Below are 26090 nucleotides of genomic sequence, written 5' to 3' on the forward strand. Positions count from 1 at the left end.
TGTAAGTACAGACATATAGGTGATTAGCTGTTGGGTAGTGGTATAACTTAAACATATTTTATGTCATTAAATAAGCCAGATGCATTTATAAATTATATCCATAATCATTATATTTATTTATTTAGAAATTCATTTAATTGTCTGTGCATTCATTCATCTACCAAAAAAACATTTCTTCTTTTGTAATGGATTTCTGGTTTCTGATCGATGCAGTCGTCATTACCAAATGCATGGTTCACTCACTGTTCAGAGGAATTTAGGATAATTAAGGAAGGAATGTAATAAAGATTGAAAGGTTCAAACAGTCAGTCTTTGGATCCTATCACACATTGGCAGTCATCATTTATGAAAGGGTGGTTTTGACTATCAATCAGATTTAAATATGTGAAATACATTTATTAAAAGTTGTTTCATTTCCTCTTCAGATCTCCTCACATCTGGGACCCTGACGTTAAATGATCCGTGGGATAATTGGGATACTAAATACATTCCAGGACAGTGATTTGATTGTGTCTGCTTAATACTTTAAAGTGTTTTTAATTGTATCTTGTGAGTATTGTAGCATGTGCCATAATAGTGTAAATTGACTACTGTAGCTTATGCTATACTTTTAAGTTTCAATGTACAAGAGGTACTGTATGTAGAGAAGAATGTACTAGCACTACCCAAATGTAGTCTCAGGATTGCATACTGTTTGTAGATGTCACTCACTATTTATTTATTTACAGCTGTGACTTTAGAATATAAATATATATATATATATATATGTATGTGCTTTTTAATTTCATGTTTTTTTCATGTATATATATTTTTTATGAAAGATATTATTAAACATTTACATCAGTAAACATAGCAGTGAATGTCATACTTTGCCCGCCTGTGCATTTTCTAGATTTCTCTGATGGCTGATTAGAATAGAGGAATATAATTTTAGCGTGCTTGTATGGCACATCTATAACAGTTCATCCTTTTTTGCTATAAGTCATGCGGACAATTAAGAAATTGACACATTAAGTGTCTTTACCTCCATGGTTTTTATTTTAGTCACCTGTGACATGTCTGCAACTTCAGCCAAGTGTACTTATCTAAGATGTCATTGATAAAAGGTAGTACTGGAAGGACAGACTAATGGGAGGTCATTTTAGTGCTTCGAATAATTCATATTTATGGAGGTCACCACATTTTAAGGCCGTAGTCCCAGTGAAACAGCTCGTACTTTGATCCCACATGCAAAACCTCCTTCACACCTACCAGGGGGCCTAATGGGCAGATGGTGTTCAAGGTCATCACTCTCATCTTCTTGTATGTGTGTCAGTTGCTTTTTTACCAGGGATGAGAGTGCCCAAAATTAGAAAATAAATCATGAAATCATATTAATTGTCTTGGTATGGGTAAATACAATTTGGTTTTAATCTAGGTTTTTAATTACCATTGCTTCACATGTCTGAAGAAGCAAATTCATCTTGGAAAACAGCATACTTACTGATAATGCATGTTACATAAACAGGTGGATCCTCTCCTCTTCTTCTGACAATGATACAAAATATGTAGGAAACGTCCTTTGTTCGTGTTCTGTGCAAGGGTCATTTTGTATCCTCTCAATGAAAAGCGGAGCCAGTAGTCTCACCTCACCTTTAGGAAGTCCACCTTAACAGCCCAGACACATCTGTCTGATGCTGACAACTGGAAGGGAAAAAGAGCCTCCTTAGAATCCAGCTTCAGTAACATTAAAACAGAATCCCTCAAGCGCCCTTATTTGTTAAAGGAACTGGAATTAACAGAAATTGATGCTTAACTATTTAATTTCTTCAAATTAAGCTGATACACAATTGTCCATACATCATAGGCACAACTGTAAAGAGCTGAACTTTGGTGCATTGTATTTCTACGTGGTTGTAACTACATCGGTTGCACTCTGGAGGGTGCTCTTACATGTCAGAGAACATCTTAGCACAACATTATTTTCAGTAGATTGTAGTGTTTTTTTAGTGACAAAAACATTGGCTTTAATACAACAATACTGTTATGCAACTGCTTGTATACTGTTGAATAAGTGTACTATAGGATACTAGGATTCTTTAATATAGTTGTATGTTTCCCGATCTGCACAATAAAAACAACAATATATTGATCTTAATCTCAATGTAATTATTATCTAATCAAATCACAATGTCCACGATAGGCTAGGGACTGTTCCTTTGTTAGAAAGTAGTTCCAATAAAAACTTTGGTTGATTTAAATAAAATCCCATTAATTTCGAATTTACCAAAAAAATAAACATTATTTGGATACATAGCTATTACAAGAGGCATTACAACTGGACCAGGTAAACACTTTATAAAGGGTTTGTTATGCCCTGTAAAACATGGTAGTTCACCAGTGTTCAAAAGCCTCATTAATGTTAATTAGTTACAGCTGTGTATTTTTTGTAGGGACTTTAAAAGGCGTCACCATTCATTTCCATGTCACTTGGCATTTCACCAGTAGGGGAGAGTGGGGTAAATTGAGCCATTTTTTAGTTATGCTGTCCTCTAAGCAAGGAGAAATTACACATAGTAAAAATGAAAGCACACACCTATAATTCAGGATGTCTCCTATCAATGGCAATGATAAGAATTAATATTTGATCAAGGGCAGTGAAAATATTACTTCTAAAAAAAAAGTGGTCTTGTGACTCAACTTGCCCCGGGTTAGGGGTAAGTTGATCCAGGTCAGGGGGTAAATTGAACCGCTTCACTTTTTCCAGTTTAGACCTGGGCATACCTACAAAAAATCTTAAAGGTAACTTTAAATAATAAATAACAAACCAAATACAAGTTTAGTTTTTCAAATATTTTAATATCAATTTCGATTGAATTGATTGATTTTTTTTTTAACATGTTAAAAGGAAAAGTAATCATACAAATGGTGATACAATTTCATACATCTTACCAATCAAACACAGGGTAAATTCAACTTGAAATGTAGCCTATAATGAGCTCTTATTATCAACTGGGCCTATACTTTCATTCTGCTACTCGATTGAACCACTGTCTCAACTTACCCCAAGGCCCATGGTTCACTTTACCCCATAGCCACCATTTTAGAAAGAATTGCCTAGCTTAAAAATTCAGAGTCATCTTTAGCTTAATGATTCACATGGTTTAATACGCTGCCAACACATCAACATATACAATATATGTTTTTAAACCTGGAAACATTTAGTTTGACATGACAGCCGATATAGCTGACCTCTAGAAAATGTACTTTGACAAGCTAAAAATGTTTACTTACCAGACCACAATGAGCATCTCTATGTCACAGCCAGAGCCCTATAATAGAAATCTATCTATACGGCGCTGGTCACAGCCAAAGAGAAATGGGAGGAGCTTGCATAATTTCTGGTCACGTGATTACAACTATAAAGCGTTGCCTGGTTACAGGGGGTGGTTCAATTGACCCACTGGCTGAATTTACCCCCTTCTCCCCTATTAACTTATTAGTTTAAATGTCGGACAAACTACCTCAAAAACAAATTCAATGGGTTAAAACGCTAATTACTATTTGTAACGTACACGTTACTTTAAGCCCTTGCCACACGAGGACGAAAGAGATAACGGACCGCAATCGTTATCAAAAAGTCTTCCGTCCACATGCAACAGGCACCAAAAACGTGTCCGTTCACACGAGACCGCTCGAATGCGCTGGAGACGCTGTAGTACATATGCCAGGCCTGTAAGTGGCGCTGTACTCCTACCACAAAAGCAGTGAAGAAGACTTCCCGCGCATGGTTGCCATGGTTGCCCTTCTGTTTATTCTCCGCTGTGGACGCTCTGGCTCTTTTTCTCCCTCCCCGAGGCAAGCGTGTGCTCCTGCTGCTGTAATTCTCTCCGGTAGTCCACCAGCAGATGAAAAACACCCACCTCTCCGCCTCTTCCAAGGGACGAGGGGACCGTGCAACAGAGTTTCAGTTAGATTTGTTTTCGCGGGTCAACATGTCCGTTAAAGTTGAAATCTTCCGGACAAAATTTGAAAAGTGCCGGTCAAAGGTCTTCTTTGTTATTTATTGAGCTTTAAAACAAATGAATACTAGTCTATATAATAATATAAGAATAAAACACGGAGCCTCTCTTTTCCTCCCCCTCTTCTGAGAGCCCAGCTGCTGATCTCTGAGCAGGAGAGGTGGGGAGAGGCGGGGCTATTGCGTCATCGTTATCAGGACATGATCGTAAACACGGAGCCGTTTGCCCCCCCAGAGCGTTTCGTTTGCAGATCTACCCACCTAGGGACCCGTTATCGTTATCGTTTTCTGCGTTTCCGTGTCGGCCTCGTGTGGCCGAACCGTCTATCTGATAGAGAACTGTAGCAGATACGACCGTCATCGTCCTCATGTGTCAAGCACCTGAGAGCCCAGCAGCTGATCTCTGAGCAGGAGAGGTGGGGAGAGGCGGGGCTATTGCGTCATCGTTATCAGGACTAGGGGTTTCACCAACTAATCGACTAGTCGACTACCTCTACCACTAGTCGGCGCTGTAGGCCCTAGTCATCTAGTCGTGAACAAAATGGAGGCAAAAGTGGGAGATGAGGATGCCGACATTGGCGCTGAGGCAAAATGCTCCAGTAAAACACGTCCGACATTCAGGGGTCCTCATCTTATGCGCAAATGTGCCGCACCTATGCACTCTACAGTTTCAGTTTTAACTCCGGCGCTAAGAGTTCACGAGCGTGCTCCACTAGCACCCCCTCTTTGAACAGCTGTTTCGACCTCATTTCGAGAGCAACAAGAAAACACGGGTCAACAGTGGTTTTTGCCGATTACTGCCAGCAGACACCCCATATCCCCACAATGGATAACCCTCTGAAGTGGTGGGCACAAAACGCGAACCGCTTCCCCCGTTTAGCCAAGCTTTCCAGGAGCTACCTGGCTACACCAGCACCCCAAGTGAACGGATGTTTTCCCTGGCAGGCAACACTGTCACCCGACAGCGGTCAAGCCTCCTTCCCTCACATGTTGATGCTTTGGTCTTCCTTAACGCAAACCAAAAAACCTGGAAGGGTGGACATCGTTATCGAGGAGAACAGTGACAGCGAGTAAAGTGTTGCGCAATGCACACTGGATTTATGTTGCATTTATGTTCTCAACAGAGTTTTTGCTGTAGATTTGAGTCCAGTTACTGTTTTTTATTTAATCAGCCATATAACCCAAATTAAAATGCTGCTTTGTTACAGTATTTAACGTAACTGTATGCATTGCAATACAAAATACAGTTTTACTCCTCTCTTTGTGTGTCTTTATTATGACATAACAACTAGTCGACTAGTCAACTACTATTTTGAAAAATGTGTCGACTAGTAGTAGTTGGTAGTTGTGAAACCCCTAATCAGGACATGATCGTATAGGCGTAAACACAGAGCCGTTTGCCCCCCCAGAGCGTTTCGTTTGCAGATCTACCCACCTAGGGACCCGTTATCGTTATCGTTCTCGTTTTCTGCGTTTTCCGTGTGGCCGAACCGTCTATCTGATAGAGAACTGTAGCAGATACGACCGTTTTCGTCCTCGTGTGGCAAGGGCTAAAGCGTCCACACGGTGGCGTGCGTTGAAGCTTGCCGGTGGGCGTGTCTGAAACTCGACCAACAACCAATCACATGAATCTCCCGCCCCGGACACACAAGCACGCGGTTTGATTGGCTAGAGCTTGTACTGGCATATGATTTGATTGGCTGACGCTTCCGTCGAAGCTTCAAAAGTTGAACATTGCTCAACTTTTGAAGCGAGCAACGCGAGCAAAGCAAAGCAAAGTTAAGCCATTAACTTTACAATTGCCTTTTGAGTTACATTAACATTATTACAATTGCATTTCATTCTCTTCGAGTTGAGATTTATTTACAGAATGTTTGTGTATCTTTCTACTATTTCAAGAAAACGGGTGAAGCACAACACCGTAATTACAAGCGCAAAGTAATAATGTAACGGCGTGACTACTACCTCCATTACGGTAAATGCAGGCTGCGGAGCCCCTGTGTCCGACAGACCCGGAGTTGCACTGAAAGACACTGCGCCTAACAGGTAAGAAATTACACTTCTTTATTTTCCTAACAGCTTGGTAAAACAATAGTATGAGGACGAATGGCAATGCATCAACAAACGATTGTGATGTCGGTCAGAGGGAGCATTTTCACCCGACTGTGACCATTTTAATCCTTGAAAGCATTCAAGCTGAAATGATGGGGTGCCCCTCTCTGTGTGGATGGAGAAAGGACGCATTGTTTGTCTACAGGAGAACTGGATCTGGGTTTTTATGAGTCTCTTCTGTGTAATTTTTGCGTTTAAAGCCATGTTTAGATAAGCAGTGCTCCGGAATTTGGTCTGATATGAAATCACAGCTGAGCAACAGATCTAAGAAGCACATATGGGTAATTGATTTCTTTAGATGTTATCGGTTTATTACGCAATTAAATGTTAAAATGAGTGGTTGAAAGGATACAATCTGCATTGTGCCACATAAAGGATTTACCTATTGCGGTCACTGCGGGAACTTGCCTTGCTGCGGTGGCAGTGCACGACTTCCAAGCTATACTACGCCTATAGAACCCGATGGAAATATATTACATGATGTGATTCTGAAAAAGATATTGAGAATATGCACATTTATAAATATAATGGTGATTTCAAATCTGATCAAGTCTGCTTAATGAGAGAGAAAGAGAGAGGGTGGCAAATACAGGTGCTGAGTCATATTGGCTGCTCTGACTGATTACACAATTTAAAACCCAATATGTGCATGTTGTCATCATAACCTTTCTTTTATGTAAGGAAATCACATTTTCTGTTGCAATTGATGAGGTCTATTTGATTCCATTTGAAATCAAGTGATTGCTGGTTACGTAAAGATGTGATTTCTTCATTGGACCTCTGCTTCATCATAAAGCCATGCAAATGCAGCTAAAGTCGTCTGGGCTGTTACACCTCAGAGCTCTTTTACCTCATACTGAATGGTTATATATTAGTGAGTTTAAACATGATAGATGTCATCTTCAGTGCATGTAGGCTTCGATTCATACATTTACATAAAGGGGCTGGCTATTGATTTCACTCTGTCATGTCCACTTGCCTACAGTGTGTTCAGATACATTTAAACACCTTATGCATTCAGGATGAGGCTGAAGTGCATTGAGTCATGAATGGTCAGGCAAGCAGCTTGAAGCCCCTCCTCACCGAGGGAGTGGGCTCATATTCCTGGCTGGTCGTCTATCGGCATCTATCATTCCACCAAGGTCTGCGTTTGGCCTGCTGTAAGTGTTAGCCACAGGCGCAGATTCAGCTATGACATGATTATTGGTCTAATGTATGCATCTACAGTATCTCGATTTTATGGAAGGACAAAGTAGAGACTAGCAGCAAACAACCGAGATTCATCACTATAGATCGAAAAATATCTTCTGCTTTGTCTTGACGTGATTTGTCTGTGATCTACATGCTGAACATAGCATTCTGTATATGTTTCTCACCATCCATAGCATTAAGTTCAACCTCTAATGTGCATTAACAGTGGCCTCTTGCAACTCTATGACTTGGCGTGTGTATGTAGGCCAAAATCACTCCTATAAGGGTTATTTCTTATTTCTATCTGGATTTTGAGTTTACAGATTGTGTATAAGAAAGAGTTTAAAGATAAAAAAGGAATTTACTGCTCTTTTTATCAACGTTCCTATTCTCTTTCAAAGGGATTTTTAGATATATCATCCTAAAAATCCCTTTGAAAGCACATAGAATATAGAATAGTTGATTTTCACATTTGTATTTGATTAAAACTAAATATTAATCAGATGCAGAGTCATCTGCTGAAAGGGCAGATGTCAAGGTGATGCATGGGTGGTGGTGTATACTTTAGCTGACAAATCACTGCCTCTGGTTTGTGTCGACATTAAGAGGTTAAATTGAAAGGCTCAGTCAAATATCAGGGAGAGGAATCAGAAGATTTTCCAGAGCGCTGTGTGGTGAGGTGCTGTCTTTTTCAGTGCCTTCCTTTTCTCCTACTGTTTTTTATCAATTCCAAAGGAACTATTTTGTAGTCTCAGTACTCAAAATGTAACTGCCAAGAGTAAAGTAAACTAAAGTGGAATAGGGTCAGATGGACTAAATTAGCAAAAGAAATTGGGAAGAGACATTTATTGATTCTAAATCAGAGCTTTGAAAAAAAGAGATGGTAGTAATTAGTGAAAGGGAGGCTAGTACTGAGGAATTAATAGACTATTTTATTGGTGCTAGTTAGGAGCCTTGTGGCAGGGTTTAAGACCTTCTGCAGGGAATACTGGTTGGCTCCAGGGTTACAAAGAAATCATGTAAAATATGACTACTACATCATACCTTGGATCATTGTGTCAGGGAAACATTTATCAAGTTATTATACATTATGTTGATTACAGTGTGCTGTCAGAGTGAACAGGTAGCACTGCAGCAGGCCAGTACACTGTGCGGTGCCACATACTGTAGGTCAGCTTTACATAAGCCTTGTGTCGGTGAACAACCTAATCCTGATTCCTACAAAGATACTTAGTCAGCCTGAGTGAGCCCACACACACACACACACACACACACACACACACACACACACACACACACACACACACACACACACACACACACACACACACACACACACACACACACACACACACACACACACACACACACACACAGTCCCAGCTTGTCACATTCAATGATTGAGGTAATACTCTGTGTGTGTTTGTGTGAGAGAGAGACCGAGGATGTGAGAAAAGCTCTTTGTTTGAGAGAAGAGACACTTGGTGGGAGCCTTGGCTGCAGCTTCAACACATACTCAACCTGGCATGTCTGCCAACTAGCTGCCAATCTCTCCCTCTCTCTCTTTCTAAGTGCAGTATTCCAGGTTTTGGGGATATTAGCCCATTGGTCAACCTGCTTATGAAGTAGTGAAAATAAGCGCCTATGCTTTATTCTAACATTTACGTGTCGACTAGTTCTGCAACAAACAATAATTGTATTGATCTACTGAATGACATGTTACTGTTTGGTCTCCAATGTCTAAAAATAATTGAAAACCCAGCAAATCATCATCAGACCATCTGGAACTATGGCTTGTTTAATATTTTTACTTCACAAATGGCTTATTAAAAATGTTGATCCAAATAGTCATCTAGTTACTGTAAACAATTAACTCCCTTGTCGTAGCACTTGGTGGTGACCTCTCTTTCCAAGGCAATGGAACGCTAATAATAAAGACTGTACAGGGGCCATAACAACTAGCATGTTGTTGAAAGTGCTTGGCATTTTACATTAGCTGGCTGCTTGTATTCAGTTTTATGGTGGAGGGCAGAGGGCCAAGGATACCTACATGGTTACAGTTTAATGCCTCCAACAAAGATACAGTAAGGTCAGGCTCAATGGCCAGTATGCAGTACAGTAAACAGTAATAGATTTTTTCGAGTGTGTTCTTAACATTGTGTCTAAAATGTTGATTCATAATAAACAGGTATTGAGACAGTTATTGTACTTTGTTAGATTAGGGACAGTTACAGAAGAGTAAACATTAGCTGGTAGATTCAGTTATTCGCTCCAGGGCACGCCAGCTCACAGCTGTTAGCAAACTTAGTGTTGTTAAAGACTAATTGTCATAAAGGATTTAACATTACATATTCATGGGTTCGGTGTTACTCAGGGTTGAAAATGAAATTCAAATTTGATGGGTTCAAGATAAGAAAATGGTGATGCCCGGCTCGCTCTTTTGAAAGAATGCACTAAACTGTTTCCCCAATCTATTAGGGCTTCACTGAATGTCATTCATTGAGATTTTTGAATTAAGTTTGAATGTTTTTCAACATCACACACAAAATAAATCCTTGAACAAAGTGATTCATCAAATTGTGATGAGTACTAGTTATTTTTTCATTCAAAATTCTTTAATGAATATATCTTTGTAAGTTTTGTTCATTCATGCTTGATCGCTTTGTTTATAGCCTAGAAATGTTTGCATCCCTTAATGTGCATTGAGCAGGAAACAGGGTAAAGTATTCTCTAAACTTTTCGAAACGCTATTCAAGTATGAAGTATGATATTTTGTTAAATAAATTGTGTTGACAAATGTATAAATAACAACATATACATTTTTAGATACAGTTTTACTTCATGGCCTTAAAATCTTCTTGAGTTATTGGAAATGTTGGGATCATACATTCCTTTACATCCTACCACTGTACTATTCTATACATAGTTAAATACTAAATTAATTGTATTAGTTTAGCCTTATATTTATCTTCATTTGTTCATAAATGTTGGATTCAAGCACACTCATTTGACATTATTGACCATTAGGTTATAGCTTGAATGGCAACTTTTAGAGAGAAGCTTTGAAGTATTCACAACAGCCTTTCTATCTGGTATGGCTGACCTCTCCTGACCTCCAGCTGATGGATATCGACTTTGTCCACTGACAGGTTTCTACCTGCTGCACAGCACAGTGATATGAACAGTTTTTAAGTGACTTGTTTGGCTTCTGTTCTTTAACTTTGATTTTTATTTCCCCTGAGGGATAGTTGGGCTCCAGCTTATTGACTTTTAGTTTGTGGGAGGTTAAGATCAACCGACATCAAACCCACAGTCGTCCAAATACACAGACCCTATCCATCTTCCTGACAGCTGACCGTTCAGGAGAGACCACTTCTATTTGAAGTACTGCTGAACCTCCATGAGTGAACCTCTTCATTGATGTGGGTTAAAAGGAAGTTGTTTAAAAACGATTTTTGTACAAAGTGTTGTACATGTAATACAAACGCTTACTACTACAATAACAACAAAAGATAATAATTTACAACAGCAAATGTAAAAACAAAACACAGGGAAATGTCAGGAGTCGTAGTCAGCTCTGACTAGAAGGCCTGAGAGAAGAAGTGAGTCTTCAGTGAGGATTGGAAAACCCCTAGGGTCTGGGCCGACCTCACATGGAGGGTACAGGATGTACCTAAATCGTATTTTTTTAAAACTTAAATGCTGCTGTTTGGGGCTATTAGTTCTAGTTAGCTTGGAAAGTCCATGGGTGAAGCTGACTCGCATCTCTGGTCATAAGATGAACTGCACCCTACCTCCCTGCACTGTCGCCACACTCTCTTTCCCTGCGGTTGAGGCTCAGCATCCCTGTTCCCGGAACAAATGTTAATCAGGATTACTACTAGGTGTTTTTAAGGGTCTGTGGCGATATACGCAACCCACCTTGACACAGACACCTTCTTGTTTACTTGTTTATACTTGGGTGTGTGACCTTTTTGCAGTGCCATCACAATTCAGAGGTTTATAGGATGCAATTATTACATTAGAGCCACAATCTCTGCTCCCAACAGCACACCGATAAAGCTCATAGAAAAACATGTGTGGGCTGAACCAAGAAAAACACAAGGGTGAGTCACAGCTCACCGATCTATAATGTTGCTTCTCCTCTCCTCACCTCTTCTCTAGGAAAGTATGCATGTGTCTTGCATCGAGGTGGTTGTTCTGTGTGTACGTGTTCAGTGTTACTGTGCAATACCACTGAGTCTGTGTGTGGGAGAGTATTCTTTTGTGTGGGTATCATTTACAGTTTTGTATGATTCTGTTACATATAAGACTGTTAACAGAAAATAGGAAAACATCTGTCATTCTTCTAGAGATTTTATGTGTGATGTTTAATCAATCTCCGGATATATTTCATGACATTGTGCTTTCATTTAGTTTTTTTGAGCCTGCTTCAACCGGTTCTGTTGAACAAGTATGTTCCTCAATTTTGCCGAATGCCTTTTTACAAGCTCCATGAAGAGAGTCTGTACATAGAAATGCAGTTAATTGGCCTGTTAGTTGGAGAAATGCAGTACTGGGAACCAAATCTCAGGAACGGGACTAACTTGCATCTTTTAAATATCAAATGGAAAATACATCCATGAAACAAACTGCATTAAAACTCAGCCAATTTGGTTAGGTATTTCCACTGTTCACCAACTCACTTGAGAAAAAGTCTGCTTTACTTCGCTTAACCTGGCTTTCTGTCTCTATCTGCCCATTTAGGAAATAATTTGTGTGGCTCACATTCTTCAGAGACAAACCATTTTTTTAGTTTCATTAAAAAGACCAATGTCAGCCAGAAAACAATCTATATTAGCCTCACACACCACACCACATATGGGAGGAGGTTCAAAATGTTAGAAACAACTAAGATTAAGGGCCTCTTCTGGACAACTGAACAACTCTTATCGTTAACTTTTATATGCCAACGATAAACGGTATTAAACCAATCCTCCATGGTATTCTTAAGTGAGTGAGCAGTGCAAAATATAGGACTCACCAGGCTCATTATCAGGTAACCCAAACCCTGTGAGATGATCCAAAGACAGCCATCTTCCCACCCAGTGCCCATCAGATTCCAACCACCCACCAGTTCAGTTTTAAAAATGAAATAAATATCCGTGGCTTATCACACATTTCCCCAAGCCTTTTCTGCATTTCGCTCTCCATCAGGAATTCATTATGCACTGATGACAGGCCTCACAATCTGATAGCACAGTACAGCTGCCGTCCGAGAGATCTTGTCAATCAAAGTGTAATAATCTATGATAGAGCTAAATGGAAAAGAGTTTCCCAGAGGTCCCTGATCGGCTTTCAGGCAGGACTCAGCAGAATTAACTGGAACTGTATTAGGCCTCTCAGATGTACTGTTGTGGGCTGCACTTCTTGTCTGGTATTTCATTTACATGTAGTGTGGTGTTTTATATTACATCTTTACAGTTTTGATCTGAAGAAACATTGGGTTACTTAAATCTCTTTGTTTTACAGCCCCTGGCTGGATAATTGCTTTTGCATCACTTTATTGAAATGCTTTAATATCACGCCTCATCCTTCCATCCTACTCCTCTTAATGGCTTGTCTTCATGGAGCACGGAGGTTGACGGTAACACCCTCCAAGGTCTGCAACACACACCAGGCAGGAGATGCTGAATGACAGCTTTTCACACCTGCATTTAGATACAGTAGGTCTACTTAAAAAATGATATTCAAGAGACAATTCTAAGCCCAAGATGCACCTTTGGTATTTTAAAAGTCAATTTATTCACTCCAGAGTTAGACAGAGGCATTTAGTCACATTAAAAACAACGGGGGGTAAATGAAATGTCACTATGCTCTAGATTATGAGAAATGTCAGGCTCTGTGTAGCTGTAAAACAAGTGGGATGAAGATTATGTATAGTCTCGATTCTAGGGTCAATGTCACCTGAAAAAGTGAGGGTACTCGTAGTCTACGTTTTGAAGAAGATAATAAATCAAACATGTTTTTTATACTAGAGATATGATTTAAATCAAAAGCTACAAAATAAATGAATTAACAAAATGCTGCGTCATTGTCCCTAGCCGATATCTACATTCAGATTTTCATTGCCTGCCTTGCTGGCTTCCCCAGTTTCCCACCACATGGAAGTGTCACCAGACGCTTTGTAGAGTGTGTGATCTCCAGTTCTGAACTTGTTGTGAGCTCTGTGGAAATTCAGTGCGTACAGCTTACAAGTTTAACACAAGAAAGGAACATGAATTATTCCATCGATGTTTTCAAGTGTAGCGTTTCATCTTTTCAGCAGTCGTCTTTGGGGAGGCATGTCGCCTGTCTTATAGTTATGTCATAAACACTCATGCCTACACTCAAGCAGACCCACACACATTCATACTTGCATACTGTATGCACAAATACACAGACATCCCTTGGCATTAGAATAGATGACTAGATGATGTAACAATCGGATAGATGCTGAACCCTTTTGAATGCTGAGTGTCATCGCATGTGTTACACTAGACTTCCTTTTCCTGACAGACCAATCCTATCAGGAAAATTCAGTATGACTGACGCTAATTCCTGCTTAGAGCAGAATCCACACTACAGCTGCAACCAAATTATTTCATTTGAAATGTATCTGCCGTTTATTTTTCAGATTTATTGAAAAAGCGCCCAGTCCTTCTTTAAAGTCGAATATTCTTTAAATGTCTTGTTTTGTCAGTCCAAAAATGATACCTTTACTCTGCTATAAAACTGAGAAAAAACAGGCAATCTCTATAATTCAGAGGCTGAAAACATTTGTTGCTCTAATCCACACTGTCAGTGGCACTTTCTAAGATGACCTGTTGGTTGACTCTTTAGGGGGAGGGAAAGCAGCTCTTTCTTTTAGACTTTAATCTTTGACCATCTGCTCTTCCCTAACCCTATTGTAATCATGCCCTACCTCACACAAAATAATCACCTCACTGTACTTACAGTATGCTTAAATACAAATGGAGTTGCCGCTGTAAACAAAGCTTATTTAAAAATAAATATATAGTAATAAGCAACAGCAACATCTCTTCATCCTAAGATTATGACCCTGAAAGGAGATCATGGAGACACTGTGCTTAGTACATCACCTTCTGAAGTGCACTCCAGCCAACCAAAGAAAGTAGAATGCCATGAGATTAAGTCAGTGGTGTGTGTTCCCAAAAAAGTGATTTGTGCAAAAGTGGTGCTGGCATCATGCTCATTGTTATATCCACCATCCTACATAATGAAATAGATCAAATTAAAGGTAGCTGGACATGATCCCTTACATCATGTTACTGTCTCTAATAATAATAATAATAATACATTTGATTTATATAGCACACTTTAAAAACAACGTCATCTCAAGGTGCTTCACAAAACTATAAGGAGAACATAATAAAACAAATAAAATAAAAATATATCTAAGGAGCATATTGAATAAAATATGGTAATATAAAAAAATGTTTATTTGTTGTTATTTTAATAATGAAACACAAAACTCGGGTCACCTCATTATGCGGCATAACAATAAAAAATACTGTGTAAGTAGAGCTGCACAACAAATGGTAGAAGGGCTTGGTCATATACAAACAGTATAACCCAGTCATCCATTTGCCTCTAGTGACTTTCACCTGTCTTAACACAATGTGAAAGGGGATACAAAAGAACCTGCACACAGACCAGTGCTGGCAATACAATGGTAATTAGATTACAAGTATTTAGAGCTAGTTTATATATGATTAAGTGTAAGTGGGAAATTACAGGATTACACCAGGGGAACAGGATTAATGTACAAGCAGATCACACACACACACACACCCTCGCACTCACAATTGCCTTTTGAAGGTAGGGTATATCTTGGAGGGAATTTAAAGATTTGGAAAAGGATTACATTCGGTAAATGTAAGAAAATAAGTAGAGTTACGCGAGATGTTAAAATTAAATCTGCAAAATCCTTTGTTTTGTCACCATGTTTAATCGCAAAGAAAATAAGAAAGCCGTTCTAATTAATGATGTGGGCTCAACTGGAAGAAGTTAATATCCATCCTGACGCATGGTCCATTTTGATCCTAGTGGTCTGACCAACAACAAAGGCTTACTGTACAACAGCTGCTGAAATAATTTATTATCACGACTTGTAGCTTTCCCCAGTAGAAGCCGTTAAGTCAAACCACACCTATTGTACACCCGCACAGTAACGCTTGCTGTTCTTTTGTAGTGTCCATACCATGTGCCCCCTCTCCTGTCAGCAGGCACGCCTTCTCTTTGATTTGCTCATTGCGGTGTTCTGCTGTGTTGCGTCACATGGGTTTACATTCCTATCTCTTGTTTTCATCAGCAGGGGCTGGATGGATGATGGGAGGGATAAAGGAACCCTGGAGAAGGAAGTGTTTACAACCTGTCTGCTCTTTCCTTTTCCTGTATATGTAGTTATTTGTTGCAGGGTATTGCCTGAAAAATGCAAGGATAGATCAGCATGATCATTCTCCCTCTCATTGTTTTCCGCTCTGTGTATATTCATATATACAGTACCACCAACTGTGTGTTTGCTCAGCCGTCCCTTTTGCTTCCATGGCAACCTGGCCCCTAGTAATTCAACTGTGATGTGGAGATAACGACAATAATTATTGCTCACTATTGGATGGTTTGCATTTGTTTTACATGTACAAAGAGAGAAGGAAAGCAACAACTCAAGATGACTGACCAGCTGACAAAGTCATTTTTATTAGCAGTGGAGACAAAGTTGAGTTGTTTCCCCTACTGGAAAACCAAGACTGATACATGATGCCAAATGATTAAACAACAGTAATTATATGAGCTCTGCAAGGCATTCCCACTCTGGCTCATTAAGGGGAAGAGGCGGGGGGGGGGGGGGGTTCCTCAGCTGAGTCATCAACATCCATTGTTTTCTGAAAACCTTGTCCATGTCATTTAGAGCAAAACATGAAACGTGTGTTAGAACACAACGTATTGAACTGTGCGCTATGTAAGGAATTTATATTTTGACTCTAATACAGTTTTTTGCTTTTGGACATGAAAAGGAGGTAAACATTAGCTAAGCTTTTACTGTAATTCAAAGTACTCGCAGTAATGAATTAAACATTTAATTAGATGATTGTCACTAATGTCCTCTTTTGCTGTGCCACCATTCCTGCTTTTCCCTCATTTGCCTAATTTAATCCTATTTCCATACCGCCCAGTTCCAGCTTCTTGTTTTCTATCCGATGATACCTATGGTGACAGTGAGGGAGAATTAAAACCAAGGTCAAGTTATTGTATTTACTTGATGATCTTTGTGTTTGGGCTAATTGGGTGATATTTCAAAGTGCAGGGGTAAAGGTGCTGCACCATGTATTTAACGCTCAGTGTCTTTGATCACTGCTTATTGAATTCTTTTTTTAAAGCAGAACGTGTTGGATGAAGGCTGTGCTTGGACCCAAATGCTTGTTATTTCACCCGATTGTCTTCACCAGTGTCCCTTCTAAAGATATGTTCACTCATAATAAGGTTAACATTACTCTGTATAGTTTGTAGATTTTGGTCCAAACCTTCGTTCATTTTCCGCAGATACACTGACAATGGGCTCTTAAATTACATATTGCTAATTTATGTTTGGTCAAAAATATTTTCAGTCGTGGGTCGTGTTTCATTTTATCGCAACACATTTGGTCCATGCCTTTAGGACCTGGATTGTTTACTAATGTCTCCCAGGAGTCCCCACTCCCCATCTCCACCAACGAGCCATTTCTGTTAAAAAATCCATTTTCTTCCCTGTGGTATGAACCTTCACTAAGGCTGAATCAGCTAATGCTGTTATCAGTTGCCATGGAGACTGACTGAGTTCGGGTGTTGCTGTGGAAACTGAGCGGCTACTCATCACCGCCCACAGCAACCATCCCCACTCCCTCGAGCCGCCAGCTCCTTACAAACACACAATTATTTTCACGCACATACTCAAGAACACAGACGCACATTAGACTCCAGTTAATGTTTCTGTTTGATGCATCAGCTCGGCTATGAATACAATCGATAGTGTATCTTTTCCTTTAACATACACACCCTCTACAGACAGACAGAGACACTGAATGCTTTGCCAGCATTGTTCATGCATCAGAAACTTTAGATTGAGACGGATAGGATTATTCATTGCTCAACATTACATGATGTATGGTTCCTTTCAACCCTAGTGTCAAAAGACGCACTAGGAGCAGCATGGAAGTTGTGTATTTTGTGATAATTCTGTCAAATTTAGAGTGTTTCGGATGATAGACAATCATGGGAGAGTGGTGGAGCAGGTTGAATGCCACGACTCTGTAGCCAAAGCAGCTAAACAGAATCCAGTCACCTTCATTTTATTATTTACACTAATGCTTTTAATTTTGTCAAATGACAAAATGTTTAGAAAATGTGAGAGTTAATAGGATTGATTTCATATTCACGAAGACATGTTAGTTTGATTTTTTTGCATTGCAGCAGCATACAAAACAACAAAACAAGGCATTGCACATAGAGTAAAGTTGCAAATTAGTAGAAATAAACAATACTAGAATTTTAACATCTCAAAATAGAATTTAAAAAGAAAATTAGTGGAACGTGAATATATAAAATCTATAAACTCTGACAATAAAACACTATTTGAGGGCTTTAGACACAATATAAAGCAGGATATCCTGAATTATACAACAGCATGGCGAACTAATGCCGAATATACTGTAAGGACTGTGCCGTGCTAAAGTAAGTGCATGGCCAATGATGGGGGTTAAAGACAACATGTTGTATACAAGAACAGATATTCTGCTAGCCATGCTAGCTCCCAGTTTCAATTGAAATTACGTTTAGTTTATCCTAATGTAATACTCTACACTCTTCAATATTGTGAATAATGAGATACACTTAATATAAATGACTATATTCTTATATTAATGGGTATTTTAAAACAATATAAAATACAAAATAGTGACCAGAAAATGTGTGTTCTCATCCCAAGGTTTACATTGAGGTGTTGCCAAAAGACCTGCCTGCTGTTGTTAATTCAGCAGTGGTTGTGTTGCTTTCTGTTTGAGTTTCACCACTGATGGTAATGACAAAGACGCATACAAACACTACTCTAGAGGTCCATAACACCGGTTTGCACTCAGTCCCATATGGTATTTAACGTAGGATCCCTAAACACAATATTGGACTACATTCAAGTGTGTCAGCAGCACAGTTTTCTCAATTAGGTTTTAGTGCTAATAATATCTCGACTGTACTATATGTAGGTCAGAGGACACATTATATTAAGGCTGTACATAGGTGACAACATGTTTTTGTTATCGTAAGCATTTATCAAAAAAAAATAAAGAAGTGTAATGTGAACAGTAATAAAATATGTTTTTTGCCACGGATTTAACAATGGCAGTAAAGCTGCAACCACCTACACAGCGAGTGATCACAAACACAAGCTGTCCATATGTGTCTGCTAGTGAGCCGTTGTGAATATGCGTGTGCACGGACTGTACTATACTATTGGTATGTGCGAGATCACAGAATGGCGAATGTTGATTTTCCTGCTGGTAGTATAATTGAGTGGTGCTGTTTATATTGCAGCCCACGCTAACTCATAAAGAAGCTGTGAAAACGCTTGCTCTGTTGTAAAGAGCACCGCCATCTGAAGCTGTACAACGTCTGACGCTGACGGGGCGAGCTTCTCATGTGATGATACATATGGCGGCTTCTTTTTCACCATGGCTGTTGAGAAATGCTGCTAAGGCAGGAAGACAGAGACAGAGGGAGGGACAATATGAGGGTGAGATAATAACAGCGGTGACAAAGGCAAATAGAGGAGGAAGAGAGAAAGAAAATCGGAATTCGAGGTAGGTCATTTATTCTCTGTAAAGCCTTCGTTATTACTTTCACTTTTTTGCCCCTCTTTTTTTAAACACAGTAGAGAAACGAAATGCATTAAACAGGAATAGAACAGGGAGAGAAAATAGGCTTCCATAATTTGGAGAAAAAGAGTTTCATAAAACACAATGTTTCACTATTAACACAAGTGTCCTTTTGAATGGTGAGATGTTTTTTTTCCTTTTTTTCCTACACCATTCGTTGCATCATTCTTAAGCCTTTTGCTCTGGATTAATTCTTGTTCTTGGATTCAAGGGTTAATTAATGATATAAGAATATAGGACAGAATGTTGAACTAGGGCAGATATACAGACCCAGATATCTTTATTATTTAGAACCCCCATATAAACAATCAAACTGCCTTACATGAGACAACACCTGAATTAAAACACAAAAACAAATATCCATTCAAGGTAGAATGTTTAAGGTTTTGAACAGTGTGATAATGATGGATGGAAACCTGCACCTGCAGTTCAAATTAATGTCACAATAACTCAAACTGCATCTTGTCTATTGCAACATAGATAAACCCTCCTGATCGTTCCAGACTTAGCTTCATTTTTCAAGTTATTACATCAAAATGCAAAATTAAACATTCATTTAACCAGCATGTAATTTAAACGGATACACATATTATCTTGTTGTTTATGCTTCAGCTGAGCAGTTCAGGGAAGCATCACTCAACCCCCCCCCCCAGCTGAATAGAGACTGATGTGGGTTCAGAACGGACCACAGAGGCCTTGGAGGACCCAACCATCTGGCTTCTTGTGCCTCACTGTTCCCAATAAGTGACATATACAGTAAACACACATACTGTACAACAGAGGCAGATGTACAGTTGAAGAAGGATAAATATGGCTGCAATTTCAGTTATACAATGTTCACTTTGGGGACTTATTGAAAAGAAGTAGGACACAAGACAAACAGTAGAGCTTGTCCTGACACCTGGTTATCCCCACTTAGTGCAGCACTGGTCTGTGTGTGTCTGAAGTCATGAGTGGGGCGGACTCTTACCTTTTACTTCATGAAAGGTTCAGCTGATACTCGCTGGATTAAAAGAAATATGACATTTTACATCTTCCTTAAAAAATAAAAAAGGTTTTCCTCTTTCTTTCCAATTACAGTTGAACTATCCCCAACTGTATCATTTAAGATTGTTTGATACCAGTGCTAATGTGATAATTGTGTTTCGGTAACGCATCACAACAACCAAGCTTGGTCACCTCAGACCAAACTTCTAATTTTAAATAAGTCTTAAATTCAGTAATGCCCGGATACTAAAAGGATTAGCCTTTCATACATTGTTTTGGTTGTTTTCGGTCCAAATCAGGCAAGTAAAGAGCACCGCTGAGCTGTTGGGGCAACAAGACAGTCATCCAAAATAACGGAGCAATTTGTGCAAATGGTTTTATGTTGTCATTTGGGGGTGGGTGTCCTTTTGCATACTCTTATAGACGAGACAATTAACCGATTGAACTTAATATTAATTAATATTCAGACATCTTGCACCCTGTGAGCTTTCATTACACGTTATTACCAATAAAGCAATATCTGTCAGATCCAATATCACATTGGTTTAGTGGTTAATCAGGCTCTATGTAATGTGAGGAATCCAGCGCCTTTGTCGAAAATCATTTAATCAGATAAAAAATAGTTCTTGTTTATAACAGCAGGGCAGACAGGAAGCTGAGCCAGGCAGCCCGCTGAGGTGTCAGGTGACTTGTAAGGTTTAATGGATCAGAAGTGAACTGCAAAGGGCAACCAAGTAGGCATAAACACGTGTTCTGTTATCCGAATGTATGTTTGTTCTGTATCACAAACAATATAGGTTGTTCGTTATGTAGCTATACGAATAGTGTGGTCTTACGACAACAAGACATTACATTGAGTTGACATTTTAAATGATGATGGGAATTTAGACAGACACTGTGCCATAATGGTGCAAAGCCTTAGGAATTGTTGTGTTCCTGAAAAGCTGTCGTTGTTTTGATCAGATGCAGAGTGGCGTTAGTGTGATGAAGCTGTGGAACAAGCACTGACAATGAGTACTTTTTGGTGCTTTGAGCACTACTAGTAAAGGACCATCTAGTTTCATTATATTTGAAGAAAGACAGTCAAGTCTATGGCCTTTATCTTAAACACTGGGCAACAATTGAGGTGAATAAATATCACTGCATGTTACAACAGACACGATATGTTTATATTTCAAATGTTCTCTTTACAGCAGCAGTGTAATGGCTAGAGTTAATTCATGCTTTACTGTATGTGCATACCTAAGACCTCAAGTGCTCCCCCTGCTGGCCTTATGTGGCATTGTATCTAACCCTATTAACCTTTCCTTTAGGGGTACACGATTCAGCATAAATGGGAAAGTAGACAACATGTTTTGCTAAGACTGACATGGCTTTTTGATAAATAAAGAAACAGAAAGAAGAAGGCGTGTTTGTGTGGGTACGCGGCTACAGGTAGCAGTGAAAAGAGAAACCAGGCAGTTTAAATACATGTTGGACACTGCAGGGTATTTGATACTCCTTTGAGGCTGGATGATCACAGCACAGTAGTGACCACTTGTGTCTTAAGTGGTCTGATTGACATGAAAGAAAATTGACAGCTTGTGTGTCTGTCTATGCATTTGTTTTTTGAGGGTGGAGTATTTATGCTTGTGGCCTTTTTGGTTAGGCAGTGGCCATTGCTACAAGGCTAAGTAACTAGTAGTTAGGGTTACTCCCTAGGACCAACTTAAGTTAAGCTTAAACAAGCATCTTGTTGATCAACTTGTAATATAATATCTTAAGAGGCAAATGCAACAATGTGTTAAATCAGCAATTTTATTGAAAGAAAACACACCTTTGTTGCTACTTTACGAGTTTGTGTACCATGCTATTATCGACAAGCTCATTGTGTGTAATCACTGCTTTATTGGTGTGTTTGTTGTGTCCATGGTCCTTGTGTTACTATCTGATTAATGAGATTGCAAGCATTCAATATAAAGTTTTTCTAGAGGTGGGTGTCCTTGATGTTCACAACTAATAAATGATACTATGAAGGGACCTTGTCTTGGCTGTAGTTGAGTCAGCAGTTCAGGCTGAATATTCTACTTTCAACTAGGGAGGCTTCTATAGATTATTTTGTATCTTTTTTTATCAACACCATACATTATCACTGATATTTGTATCCATGGCTAATTCCTCCCACTGCACTACTGTACAGTAACATGTCACCTTTCTGTTGATGCTGGTCCTTCACAATGAAGTGTGGTCTTCTTTCATTGTTTTACACCTGCTATACCCTGATGTGTAAAGGCTTATACACACAACTAAAAATAACTTGAGGGGGGAAGGAGCCAACATGACAATTTTAACAAAACTGTTGTTCGACATATTGGGTTACTTCAATCCAGATGTGAAAATATCTGTGTATTGTAATCATCTAATGAGATAATGATGAAAAGGTCGTAAAATAAGGAAGTGTGTGCCCTTTTAACATCTAACTCTCCCTACACTGGGACTACCTTACAGTAACCACTAACCATCAGGATTAAGTAATAGAAAACATATTTTTGTCCTTTCCTATGATCAATTTGGACAGCAAAGTAATGGAAATGTCTTGCTGCTTAGTATTTTGACATTGATCATTTATGTAGTCTATCACTAGTTGAGTGCTATTCACATTGACATGAAGTCAATGCCCTCTTACTGAGACCCCCATAGTTGCACACAGTGTCCACACGTTGTCCTTCAGTTCACACTGTGGCTCTTGGACTAACGCCAAGTAGTGTGTGTGTCTGCTTGTATGCTCTTTCGTATCTGTTAATAGAGCTTCATGTTTTCTTTTAACCTTTGATGGACTTGTGAAGTGTGCTAATGAACCCCTGCACATGTGGCATCACACACACACGCACACGCACACACACGTCACACACACGTCACACACACTGTGAGCTCTTCCTTTCTTGTTGTCACTTCATGTCTTACTCTGTGTGTTTCCCGACTCTGCGGTTTCCAGCTGTGTGATAGCACTGGCCTTCCTTTAGATCCGCTACTGATTGGAAACCGCTTTGAGACCTACTCTTCCTCCTCAGCTGCTCTCACCTTGCCCTCCACCCCTTCCTTTCCATCTGTCTCAAAGATATACAGACCATGTTTGTGTGTGGGTGGGTGTGTGTGTGTGTGTGTGTGTGTGTGTGTGTGTGTGTGTGTGTGTGTGTGTGTGTGTGTGTGTGTGTGTGTGTGTGTGTGTGTGTGTGTGTGTGTGTGTTAACCAAGGTGCCACCTGCCAGCCAAATCTAATCTCTCTCCCTCTCTCTCTCTCCACCCCCCTCACTACTGTTCTTCCCGCTTGTCCTCTCTCACCCTTTCAGGTCTCGGATGTTAGCCTTTCTTCTGAGCCGTTGACAACATCCCATCTAGCCAGGTGAGTCTCTCAATATCTCCCCCCGCCCCCTATCGCTTTTGTTTTGTCATCTCATCCTCCGCCCCCCCACCCTCCTCTCTTTCCTGCATATGCCTTTGGGTTCTGCTGCAAAGATGCTGCGTCACCGTGCCGCTGTCATACCGATACATTTGTCATTTTACTGAAGGACAGTGAAACAGATGTAACTCGCTCGACCCACCTGCTTATCCATCTCTCCCTGTCACCTTGTCAGCCTGACTAATGTGTGTTTGCGTGTAACCATATGTTTGTTTGTATGTTAATATCAATCATTCAAGACACAGAGTATGGGGATTTATATTTTAAATTGGTTTAGTCATTTTTTTGTTAAGTGTGTGTATTTATGTGGAAACAGCAGGGTTTATTGGGGGTTTGTGCGTGCATGTGTGTGTGAGACATGAATGTCTAGACACTGCCAGACAGTCATTTTCACTTTCACATGGTTCAGGGGCAGAGTGGAAAGCCGCGATATCCTCACTATTTGAGACACTGTAGATGAATCCTCTTTGTCCAATGTCTGGTCACCTCTCTGTTAATTAGACGTGACAAATTATTATTATTATTATTAGGGGAAAGTACAAAATAGCTTCAGATGTTTTGCCATTTGATCCCTTTGTGTAAAGGAGCAAAATCAGGCTTGGTTAGGGAATAATGACCACGGGTAGATGATTAGTTTGTATAGGTCATTAAGACTTGGTAAAATAAAAAGAACAAAAACAACCTTGATTGCTCAAGAGTGTCTTTGGAGGAGGTAGGGAAGATAACAGTCCTTACAATGGTTTTATAACATTTGATGTCAATTATTGTCCCCCACGCACCTCAACCTACAAGCATTGGCAGCTGCACAACAATATTGTCAATACGAACTCAGTCTTTGCGCCATAACTGTTGAGGATCCCTGCTCTAAGCAGCTTCCTCATCACTGACAGTACATCAATGAGACTGCTCATATTGAATTGACTTTTTAGATAGTCCTAACTGACTACAGGTGACAGTATTCACTGGCAGTCTTTCACACTGATGTCTCAAATATGCATAACTACATTAGATATTGATCATTCAGCTCCTTTGTACCCATAGATGTATAAAGAGAACAGAATACATTGTTGAAGGCGGTTTTCTGATCATTTCTAGGAAATTTGCTCAGTAGCACATGAAGCAAAATGCCTTGTGTATAAAATGACCTGAATGTTCTGCATCTGTATGCCCACTAGTATTAACTTCAACCCCACCTACCGACCTCTCTATCTTGGCTCCTTCACATGAACAGCAGTTCTCTATGTCGAGGAAGATAATTCTCTACTCCAATATTTTTGGAATTTACCACTTTAGGACCTAATGATAAGAAATTAGGCATATTACATTTTTCGTACTGGGAAATAGCTGATTATGCATATATTTTTGTCTTTATCCATGCGAGTCAGTAGGAATTTGTATTCTTGTGTCCACATGCATCATGGGACTGATTTGGTTGTGGTAATTCTATGTTTCGGACACAATGGACATTTACGCTCTTTCTTGGGGCTTATTTGTACCCCCCACCGCTCTTTCCCCTTTTTATTTTAAACACATTCACAGCAACATTCAGCATGAAGTAACAGGGTGCACTTCATACGTTTATGACAATGGGCACATTCAAACAGAATAAGTCATCTGATGTGATAACATGTTAGCCTTCCTCGGTCTGTTTCCCCTCGCTGTCCTCATGAGGGATAATGTCTGTGGCATCTCCCGTCAGATCAGTTTGACCTTCTCATGTTTGTTCAGCCTTTCCTTACTCCTACTAAGCCCTTATGTGTGATGGAGGTGGTTGAACCAGTAAAGAACCTGACCCGGGTATTTTTCCCTTTGTTTACATTTTAGCCTTCAACAAATTATATTTACTTTATGACCTGAAAATACAAATGTTCCCAGCAACTTGAAACTAGAAACCGTGATCTTGTTTTGGGGGGTGTATAGTGAAGAAAATCTATGTGTGTACATACAAAATAACAGCCTAAATGTGCAATTTATTATTGATGATTGTATTTTCCTTGAGTAATGAAAACATCAGAGGATGTGTTAGCTTATTCAACAGTACTGCATTAGAAATGTGAGCAGTGTGAGGGTTTCAAATGCTATCAAGAAATTCTGAATAATTACAGTAATAAACGTAAATCATGTACAATAACGTATGTTCAAATCTCATAGAGCCTTCCATTTGGAGGTGGAGTTGGAGCATCTTATCAGAAAAATATACTATTCCTACATTTTTTTCTGTATGAGGTCATACTCAGATTTCACGCTAAAATGTATTTTATTTTTGATACACAAAAGCAAAGCAGAAGAAAGTGAGACGTAAGCTGTTGGATGGCATTACCTTTAGACTGTAGAGACAGCGAGAGAGTTAGTAATGTTCATGTTGTCAGCCACTGCAGCAGTGATGTAATGGCCCAAACCCCCCACCCCCCACACT

The 26090-nt window shown here is 39.5% G+C and overlaps 1 protein-coding gene across 1 annotated transcript in view; it reads left to right on the forward strand.

Moving 5' to 3' along the window:
- The first annotated feature begins 6005 nt into the window (after positions 1–6005).
- The window catches only part of map2 (microtubule-associated protein 2), a 75123-nt gene continuing 55038 nt past the window's right edge, over positions 6006–26090 (forward strand). The window contains exons 1-2 of the mRNA XM_034134231.1: positions 6006–6046; positions 23565–23617. The gene's annotated coding sequence lies outside the window, so the exon portion shown is untranslated. The remainder of the gene's footprint in view (positions 6047–23564; positions 23618–26090) is intronic.

The sequence above is a fragment of the Trematomus bernacchii genome, unplaced genomic scaffold, assembly GCF_902827165.1.
Source record: "Trematomus bernacchii unplaced genomic scaffold, fTreBer1.1, whole genome shotgun sequence".
Taxonomy (NCBI): Eukaryota; Metazoa; Chordata; class Actinopteri; order Perciformes; family Nototheniidae; genus Trematomus; species Trematomus bernacchii.